The 10,837-nt window shown below is 40.4% G+C and overlaps 1 protein-coding gene across 1 annotated transcript in view; it reads left to right on the top strand.

The window, feature by feature from the left end:
* Positions 1 to 944: 944 nt before the first annotated feature.
* pop7 (POP7 homolog, ribonuclease P/MRP subunit) overlaps positions 945 to 10,837 on the top strand; it is a 28,784-nt gene continuing 18,891 nt past the window's right edge. The window contains exon 1 of the mRNA XM_028798281.2: positions 945 to 1,092. The gene's annotated coding sequence lies outside the window, so the exon portion shown is untranslated. The remainder of the gene's footprint in view (positions 1,093 to 10,837) is intronic.

Below are 10,837 nucleotides of genomic sequence, written 5' to 3'. Positions count from 1 at the left end.
AGAAGAGAATGGATAGATGGATGGAATATAAACATAAAATATTTAACGGAGGGCTATTTACGAAGCAAGTGGGCGGGTATTGTCAAATAATTACTAATGGATCAAAGATTAAATTCTAGGGAACACGGGAGCAGCTTTCTATGTAATGGATTTTAGAGTAGGAACGGGAATAAATATCAAACGATTTAACAAGATATACTGAGGAACTGTAATTTTAGCACTAGACTGGGAAGAAGAAATAAAGCCACCATGGGTAATTATCTAATCAGATTCCCACTCAGTATTAATGTCAGTTAAAGCAGACAAACGTTTTTCCTGAGAAAATACGAGTTTGGAAATCTTGCATTTATATAATGGTAACAGCCTGTAAATTTTAATAGAGTTTGTCTGGGTTTCAGCAAATGTTGGGCTGAAAAGTAAATTAAATTAATTTTACATTAGCCAAAAAGCGATGAAAACGGAAAGAGTTGAAATTGAAGCGGGAATAGGTTATAATGAAATCAAAAGTAGAAGTAAAACAGGTTTTGCAATTGATTCATAATTAATGTTACCTCTTTTAAATATATAAGTAAAAATAGAAGAGAAGAAGTAATATTAAGTAGGTAAAGGCTAGGTCATTGTGCCATAAATCAAGGATTGTATTTAATAGGTCGACAAAGTGATGGAAACCGTGTAAGATGCGGCTCAAAGGAAACAGTTGACCATGTGGTATTCCGCCTTATTCTGTATAAAAATCAACGGCGAACACTAATGTCTCGGCAAAACTAATATGAATGCTATATCATTAAAGGATCTTTTGGGGGTAAACGACAACAGCGCTTTTAAATACAATGAATGAATGAAATTCATTAGAAACACGGGACAGGAAAAAAACATTTGAACGTAATAACTTGAATGAGGAGTTTTCCCTCCGTACAGTAGGTGGCGGTAATATACTAACAGTATCCAAATCGCCCTAAAATAGACGACGAAACCTACGCAGAAGGAAGTGACGCAGGTTCACAACTACGAACCCTGCTTGAAAACAAACAAAAAAAAAAGTCTTGATACATTTTTGTCAAGCCGCTGAGTATAACCTTTACAGCACGACAGGTAATGGCATCCAGATTCTTCTTAGTGTAATAATTTGTTTAATTCAATGCAAAAATTTGGTGGGGTTTTCAAAAGTAGCCATCCAGCCGTGAGTTTGTACTGCTCGTTAGACACGTGAGTCGGAAATGTTCCTTCTTTATCTATTGATGCGTGTTTGTTTCCCCAGTAAATGACCTCCTAATGGTAAATGTAACATTATTGACAATTCAAACGGTTGAATGATTTTATTAGAAAGATAGGCTTTCTAAAGAAAAGCTGTAAAAATATTAACTAGAATATAACTAAACACCTGTGCGGAGAAAAAAAAAAAACACTTGAAAGGAATTAGCTGGCAGGCTGTGGCTCATGAGGTTATGTTATTAAAAGTAACATTAATGGAAAGGTTGATTTAAAGTAATTCGCCGTTGCTGCAAAAGATTATTAAAGTTCATTATACGGATTTTTATCCAGTTAATGCAGTTGTCTTGTACTTTTTCAGTGAAAAGAGTTTGTTAAACATTTTGAAATTTCAGCCTGCAACTTTTGAGAACGTGTGTATATGTATAATATAAATGTGTGAGTGTGTGTCTCATTTTATACACAGATTAAAGAAACCGTGATGGTTGATTCGCACACGTGAAATAACAAGAATGTGTAGTTTATGTCGTAGTGAAGCACGTTTTGGTTTAATCGTAAATTTTGTCAAGCGACTTTGATGTTGGTAGATTAGTCGTCCTTGCGGTACAATGTCTGTTCCGAACTGCAGACCGGGTTCAAATCGCAGCCCGGTCACTCGCTGGTTCTTCCTGAGGGCTTTCATTAGTGTACTCCCATTTTCAACTTGCAACTTAAAAATATAGTAGTACTAGTGCATTAGGCTGGTTAATTAAAGCGACGAATAAATACATATGCAGCCACATAAAATATAAACACCGTTATAAATCTGTTTTGCATTAATCTTTAATATATTAAAGAGATCGTCCAAGATTGTTACCGTTTCCCTTTGGTAGGAACGAAAGATTACATGTTTTAGACATATTAGTGTTCCTTCCGTTAATCATTGTTGTTTTTTGTGTAATTTTGTGTCACGTTAATGTTGACAGCGATATATATTTACACACACGTCTACAAACAGTAACGCCCTGTGAGCAAATTCTTAGGACCATTACTCTAATACCGGGTAGGTTCTCCTTTTGCGCCCAGAACAGCCTCAGTTCTTTGTGGCATGGATTCCACAAGGTATCCTTTGGGATTCTGGTCCATGTTGACATGATGGCATCACTCGATTTCTACAGATTTGTCAGCTACCCATTCATTTCAAAGGTGTTATATTGGATTCAGATCTGGTGATTGGGAAGATCACTGACGTACATTGAACTCATTGGCGTCTTTATGAAACCAGTTTGGATCCATTTTTGGTTTGTAGCATGCTGGAAATAGCCATTAGAAGATGAGTAAGTTGTAGCAGTGAAAGATGCACATGGTCAGCAGCAATACTCAAATATGCTGTGTCATTCAAGTGATAATTGGTTAATATTAATAGGCCAAAACTGTGCCAAGAAAACTTTCCCCACACCATTACACCACCAGCCTGGACTGTTCATGCAAGGCAGGTTGGGTGCATGGGTTCATGTTGCTGATGCCAAATTCTGACCCTAATATCTGTATACCTAAAGAGATGACAAGATTCATCAGACCAGGGTACATTTTTCCAGTTTTCAGCTTTCCAGTTTTGTTGAGCCTGTGTCCACTGCAGCCTCAGCTTTCTCTTCTTGGCTGACAGGAGTGGAATCTGAGGTGGTGTTTTGCTGCTGTAGCCCATTCACCGTAAGGGATGATGTGTTGTGCATTCTAAGGTGGTTTTGTGCTCACCATGGTTGTAGAGTGGGTGTCCGAGTTAGAATAGCTTTTGTTTCAGCTGATACCAGTCTGCCCAGTTTTTTTTTTGACTTCTCTCATCAACATGGGGTTTCTGTACATAGAACTGGCACTCTCTGGGTTTTTTTCACACCATACGGAGTAAATATTAGAAACAGTTGTGTGTGAAAATACTAAGAGATCACCAGTTATAGAAATGCCCAAACCAGCACATCTGGCATCAGTGGTCATGCCTCAGTCAAAATCACTAAAATGACATTTTCTTTCTTCCCCCCCCCCCCATTCTGCTGCTTGTTGTGAACATACCCTAAAACTTGTAACCTGTATCTGCATTATTTTATGCATAGCACAACTGATTGGCTGAATGGATAATTGCATGGATAAGCAGGTGTGCAAGTATTCCTAATAATTTACTCATGCAGTATATATAGTGAAGCTGAAACAGTGTTTAATTCTAATGTGAAAAGCAATTTTTGTAATAAAGAACAAAAATAGTTATGGAGCAGTTTTAGATGCATATTGTATTTTCACAGATCTTAAAAGAGAAGTAATGTCTTATGTAAATGAGTAGAGACTGACCAAAGCAGTGTGTAAAGAGCTACACTTGAAAACACATGGTTAAACATTTGTTTTTCAGTGTGGGGCTGTTGCTGCACATCACCTGCTGCATTAAATTTATGTTTGATAGGATAGTGGTCATGAAGGACACTATCATTAATGAGCAACTGCAGTAGTATTTGTTTTCCAAATTCAGTCTTTTGCAAGTTGTTTTTTTTTTTGGGGGGGGGGCTACTTTTTTTAAAAACAACATGGTATTTTGGGCAATTTTTTAACCCCCACCCCAATGAATTTTTATCATGTGTAGTATTTCATCCATCTGGCATCCCTTCCCCTACCATTCTCACTTATATATTCTTTTCCATTGTAAAATCTCTGTTGGAGCCCAACCCCTTATCCCTAGTGTTTGTGTGATGGTGTATACCCATTCCACCCTCAGTCTTTAATGGTATGTTCCAAACTCTAGCACTTGCCCTTTGTGAGAGTGCAATTTTTGGTGCACATAAAGTAATGAGAAGAAAAAGCACTTTGCGCTGCCTGTAATGCACATAAAAACCCAAGTAAAACTGCTTGTGGCTGTTCAAATATGTTAATAGTGTTTATGATAGCTGTGTTTCTTTTTGCTCTTGGAGGGGTCGGAAAATTGTGACTGCCCTGCTGTCTAGTGTCTTCTATATTTTTCACAAATTAAAATAAAATTGAATGTGTTTTTTGTGGTATTATCGTGGTCTTAGAAAGTATTTCTTCCACATTATAATTACTCATTTAGCAGATGGCTTTATTCACAGCAAAATTAGAAAAATTCTCTTAAAAGTAGTGTGAATGATTACATTAATGAGCAAAGCAGAGGAAAGTTATGAAGCAAACAAAGCACACAATGCATAGGCGGTAAATCATTTGTTCCAGACATGGTTTCATAGGGCCCAGGGTGAGACACCAGTTTTGTGTTAGGAGCAGTTAGTAAAGAAGTAACATTGAGGAATAAACTAAATTTGGGTTTTCTCTTTTTGGACATGTTACAGTTGAAGCAGAAATGTAATACAGGAGACCTATCTTTTTTTTTTTTTTTTTTTTTTTTTTTTTAATAAATGATTCCAATTTATTTGCAGCATCAAGTCAACAGCCAACTCCGGCCATGCATGAAAGCCTTGTGTTAGCAGAGGTCGCTAAGTGAACATTGCTGACACTAAAATGGTCTTTAAAATGGTAGTTTTATATCTAGTATAACCATCCAAGTATAATCAGAAATGTGGAAGCTTCTGTTGTCATTAATGAGAAAGGAAACCAGCGTTTCCTTGGTGTGATGGATGCTTTACAGTTCTATCATAAAGCAGCAGTAATTCTGGAACCTGTTTCAGGAGGCAATGGAACAGAATCAGCAGGGGAACGATACTCCTAGGGTGTGGCAAAAGTGTTTAAAAAATCTATTCTTAGAATAGTGGTAAATCTAAGAGCAGATTGGTGAGGTAGGAAAAATTTGTCATAAAATGCTTTGTGAAAAAGGGTGTGTTTAAGAAGCTGAAGGCTGTATGTTTTACTAATGCCTATTTGAGCAAATCATTTAAAATTCTAAATGGATTCATTTTGAAAGTAATGTACAAAAACAGATCTGTAAAATTCAGCAGTAGATAGATAGATAGATAGATACTTTATTAATCCCAGGGGGAAATTCACATATTCCAGCAGCAAAAATATTAAATTAAAGAGTAATAAAAAAAAAAAAAAATGCAGATAAAAAAACAGACAATAACTTGAATAATGTTCAACGTTTACCCCCTCTGGTGGAATTGAAGAGTCGCATAGTTTGGGGGAGGAATGATCTTCTCAGTCTGTCAGTGGAGCAGGACAGTGACAGAAGTCTGTCACTGAAACTGCTCCTCTGTCTGGAGATGACACTGTTTAATGGATGTAGTGGATTCTCCATAATTGATAGGAGCCTGCTGAGTGCCCGTTGCTCTGCTACGGATGTCAGACCGTCCAGCTCTATGCCAACAATAGAGCCTGCCTTCCTCACCAGTTTGTCCAGGCGTGAGGCATCCTTCTTCTTAATGCTGCCTCCCCAGCACACCACTGCGTAGAAGAGGGCACTCGCCACAACCATCTGATAGAACATCTGCAGCATCTTACTGCAGATGTTGAATGATGCCAGTCTTCTAAGGAAGTACAGGCGGCTCTGTCCTTTCTTGCACAGAGAATCAGTATTGGCAGTCCAGTCTAATTTATCGTCCAGCTGCACTCCTAGGTATTTATAGGTCTGCACCCTCTGCACACAGTCACCTCTGATGATCGCGGGGTCCATGAGGGGCCTGGGTCTCCTAAAATCCACCACCAGTTCCTTGGTTTTGCTGGTGTTCAGTTGTAGGTGGTTTAAGTCGCACCATTTAACAAAGTCTTTGATGAGGTTTCTATACTCCTCCTCCTGCCCACTCCTGATGCAGCCCACGATAGCAGTGTCGTCAGCAAACTTTTGCACGTGGCAGGACTCTGAGTTATATTGGAAGTCCGATGTATATAGGCTGAATAGGACCGGAGAAAGTACAGTCCCCTGCGGCGCTCCTGTGTTGCTGACCACAATGTCAGATCTGCAATTCCCGAGACGCACATACTGAGGTCTGTTTGTAAGATAGTCCACGATCCATGCCACCAGGTATGACTCTACTCCCATCTCTGTCAGCTTGTCCCTAAGGAGCAGAGGTTGGATGGTGTTGAAGGCGCTAGAGAAGTCTAGAAACATAATTCTTACAGCACCACTGCCTCTGTCCAAGTGGGAGAGGGATCGATGTAGCATATAGATGATGGCATCTTCCGCTCCCACCTTCTCCTGGTATGCGAACTGCAGAGGGTCGAGGGCGTGTTGGACCTGTGGCCTCAGGTGGTGAAGCAGCAGCCGCTCCATGGTCTTCATCACATGTGATGTTAGAGCGACAGGCCGGAAGTCATTCAGCTCACCAGGATGTGATACCTTTGGGACTGGGGTGATGCAAGATGTTTTCCAAAGCCTCGGGACTTTCCCCTGTTCCAGGCTCAGGTTGAAGATGCGCTGTAGAGGACCCCCCAGCTCTGATGCACAGACCTTCAGCAGTCGTGGTGATACTCCATCTGGACCTGCTGCTTTGCTGGCACGAAGTTTCCTCGGCTCTCTACTCACTTGCGCTGCTGTAATTGTGGGTGGGGATGTCTCTCCTATGTTGGTATCAGCAGAAGGATGTGTAGAGAGTGCAGTAATCCGAGGTGAGAGTGGGTTAGGGTGGTCAAACCTGTTAAAGAAGATGTTCATTTCGTTTGCTCTCTTCACGCCTCTCTCGATGGTGGCACCCTGCTTCGAGCTGCAGCCAGTGATGATCTTCATCCCATCCCACACTTCCTTCATGCTGTTGTTCTGCAACTTCTGCTCCAGCTTTCTCCTGTACTGCTCCTTCGCCGCCCTGAGCTGGACTCGGAGTTCCTTCTGCACGCGCTTGAGCTCATGCTGATCACCGTCTTTAAAGGCCCTTTTCTTCTGGTTCAAAAGGCCCTTGATGTCACTTGTAATCCATTGCTTGTTGTTAGCATAGCAGCGTACTGTTCTTACTGGAACTAAAGTGTCCATACAGAAGTTGATGTAGTCAGTAGTGCAGTCAACAACCTCCTCAATGTTCTCACTATGTGATCCCTGCAGGATATCCCAGTCTGTAGTTCCAAAACATTGTCTCAGAGTATTCTCAGCCTCCGGGGTCCACTTCCTGAATGATCGTTTGGTTACAGGTAGGACTCTCACTTTTGGTTTGTAGTGAGGCTGAAGCAGAACCAGGTTATGATCTCCTTTCCCAAGCGCAGGCAGCGGGGTGGCACTGTATGCGTCTTTAACGTTTGCATACAGTAAATCAATAGTCTTATTTCCCCGGGTGTTACAGTCCACATACTGGGAGAATGCAGGTAATGTTTTGTCCAGCGTCACATGGTTAAAGTCTCCAGCGATTAGCACAAGTGCCTCGGGGTGCTGCGTTTGTAACTTAGCAACAGCAGAATGGATGATGTCACTCGCTATCTCCACGTCCGCCCGAGGAGGTATGTACACGATGACAACAATGACGTGTCCAAACTCTCTGGGCAAGTAATAGGGACGCAGACTTATGGCCAACAGTTCGATGTCCCTGCAGCAAGTGGAGATTTTGACTTTAACATGTCCAGAGTTACACCACCGTGTATTAACATAGAGAGCGAGTCCTCCTCCTTTGTGCTTCCCACAGGTACTTGCGTCTCTGTCCGCTCTAACGGTGCTAAACCCGGGTAGCTCCACATTAGCATCTGGGATGGTGTTAGTTAGCCACGTTTCGCAGAAACACAACAAACTGCATTCTCTGTAAGTTCTGACATTTTTCACCAGCGCAGCCAGTTCGTCGATCTTATTTGAGATTGAGTTCACATTCCCCAGAATAACAGAAGGCACCGAAGGCTTAAAACGCCACTTTCTCGCAATCTGCTTCATTTTAAGCTTAGTGCCGGCTCTGCTGCCACGATACCGCCTTCTTACCTCGTCGGGTAAATATGGAACCACACCGGCACTGGCATTTGTTCTCAGCGCCCGAAGTTGAGTACTTGAATAGGCGAGTCTCGGCGTGTAAAAATCCATGCCCATGTTGTAAAAGTAAGTGTGTCCAGGGAACGAATCCACATAAAATAAAGTGGTAGGAGTGATCAATAAATAAAAATAGAAAAATAAAAGGAGAAAAATACACATATATATACAGTCATACACGGAGCTGCTGAAAAGGCTGCCACTCTCGGCGGCGGCGCCGGATGTCAATAGCATGTGCAGAGTAACACAATACTGAAATCAGTGGAAGCTAAACAGCTGTTCTTCTACAATCAAAAGTCATATTTTGGCTTAACATAAGACATGTTTTTAATTAATTTGCATTTGATTAATTGAAACTATTCAGATATAATAATTCTACAAGACTATGAGGAATGACTGATTTCTGTTCCTTCCTGTTAAAAATTGTCAGGCACATCATCCTTGGGAGCAATGACGGAGGCTGTATGTTATCTGCACACTGAATCCCCACATAGTTTGGTATCTATTATCTTTTGGCACTGATAGCTTTTTGGTATATATCTGTACTAGTATTTAAGTGTCCAGCATTGTAGTGCACATTTACTTCACTACTTCATTCAATCTGGCTCTTATATATAAATTACAGTAATGGCAGCTTCCAACTGCAGCTATAGACTCTTCAGTACGCAAGCGACTCTCCAAGCTAGTGTTTATATCTGGACGGTGTATGTGCCCAAAACATTAACATTTATATGTTATTTGCATAAAAGCCAGATCGAATGTTATTTACCTTGATTTATTTACTTACTTCCCACACTGTAAAGTCACAAGTAGACTGCAGAGCTTCCTGTGTTTGATCGACATGCTCAAAAAATACATGTGTAATGCCACAAAAAGTGCACGCTGACACTTCAGTTCATAAGCAATGGTACGAGGATGCAGTCAGACTTCTTTTTTGGGCACATACACCATCCATATGTAAACACTAGTGTGGAGAGTCGCTCACATACTGAAGTCTATAGCTACAGGTGGAAGCTGCCGTCACTGTACTTAGTATATAAGAGCCAGATCGAATGTTATTTACCTTGATTTATTTACTTATCTTCCTTCAGCGTAAAGTCACAAGTAGACTGCAGAGTTTCCCGTGTACATATACAAAGTACAGCGACAGCAGAAGTGCGAAGTGCATTCTTTCTCCGATGTAAAACCCTCGTCATCGTCTGAGTTCACCTTTGTTATAGGATGTCTTTATGTGAAAACAGCAGTGTCAGATAGGGAGGAGCGTGAATGCGACAGAGAATAAAACTGAATAAAAAAAAAAAAACAAAGCTAACCTTTATAAGTATCATAAATTTACACTGGCTGTTACAGACTCAAATCAAATGTATGTTTTTATTCTAAAATAGTAAGAATAAGAGCAGCTCACTTCTCAAAACAAAGGTCGTCCGGGGTCGAACCTGTGAAGTTTTGATTACCAGTCAACAGTTGTTACTGTTGCGCCACCAAAGCGGTCGTATCAAAAGGGTGTCAATGTTACACCCTATCGTGGTTCTTTTTCTGCAGTTATATTCTTGAATAGAAGCGCACTTGTTGTGTTATATTTGTACCTTTTGTGAAAGTGTTTACTTGCTATTTGGACTTCATGCTTCACACATTATAGACTTCGTATCTACATTTTGTCAATTATTACTAAAACATGAAAACGTTTCTGTTTTAATGATGTGTTTACATAGATTGTTGTAGACACGGAACACACATGAAATACATGTGTTCCAAATAACGATATAGTATTTATAAAAGGTGTCATTTTGCGTGACTTCTCACTCTATAGAACTCTCAGCAACTGACACGCAGGTAAACAGACTTGAGCTGAGAAAAGTGTGCGGCGGTGGGGGAATGTGATAGCAGGCTGCTTGCTGATTAGCGACATATTTACAAGACAAAAGACGTTGACGGAGAGGTGCGAAGGGATTTAAGGTGGGAATGATTTACAAGTTTTTTCGTAGGCTTTGGTAATTCTAGTGTTAAGTAATGTTGTAATGGGCAGCAGAAGTAATCAGACACTTATCTGCTGATTCTGAAGACCTGGGGGGTATTTTCCGTACGACGCTTAAATCATCCGAGATCAGATGCCTCATCTTGGATGAGTTAATGCCAGTGAAACTCATCCGGGATAAGTCAGTTTTTCAAAAGCAGCTGTGTAGTACATTAGCCTAGCTGGATCTAATCATCCAAGATGAATGCGCACGCACGCGCTGGCTGAAAAGCCCATATATATTGAGTCTAGAAAACATGATCCGCAAGTCTTTGATAGGCTGTAACAAAATGACGAAAGAATGGCCGCATTTTTTTTTTTTCTTTTTTTCACACAAGCGGAGCAAGACCTTTCATTCGAAGGACATGAAGAATTTCAAGATTTAATATGCACAAGGTGTAACACTGCAAAAGCAGCCCAAACCAGAAAAGACGGCTGGCAAAAAGTGGCCGACAAATTAAATGCGTGTGCATTGTACTTACTGAAAGCAGCATTTCATTTCCTATGTGTCAGATTAATTATTATTTAATATGTCATAATTCCAGATCAAACGTGAGCACAAGGAGAACACGGGAACAGGTTAAAGTGAAGTACAAGAATATACCTCAAACTGGTAAATATTGGTATATAACTATTTAAAGAATTGATGACATAAAGAATCATATATAATGTAAAGAACATTAATTTTAAAGCTAATAAGAAGGCAGACAAGCTAAAACAGGTCGAGGTCCACGAGGTCCAGACCTAACCCCTGCAGC

Source organism: Erpetoichthys calabaricus, chromosome 3, assembly GCF_900747795.2.
Source record: "Erpetoichthys calabaricus chromosome 3, fErpCal1.3, whole genome shotgun sequence".
In the NCBI taxonomy this organism is placed as follows: Eukaryota; Metazoa; Chordata; class Cladistia; order Polypteriformes; family Polypteridae; genus Erpetoichthys; species Erpetoichthys calabaricus.
Note: the sequence above shows the minus strand (reverse complement) of the source record. Positions and strands in the feature narration are given on the sequence as shown.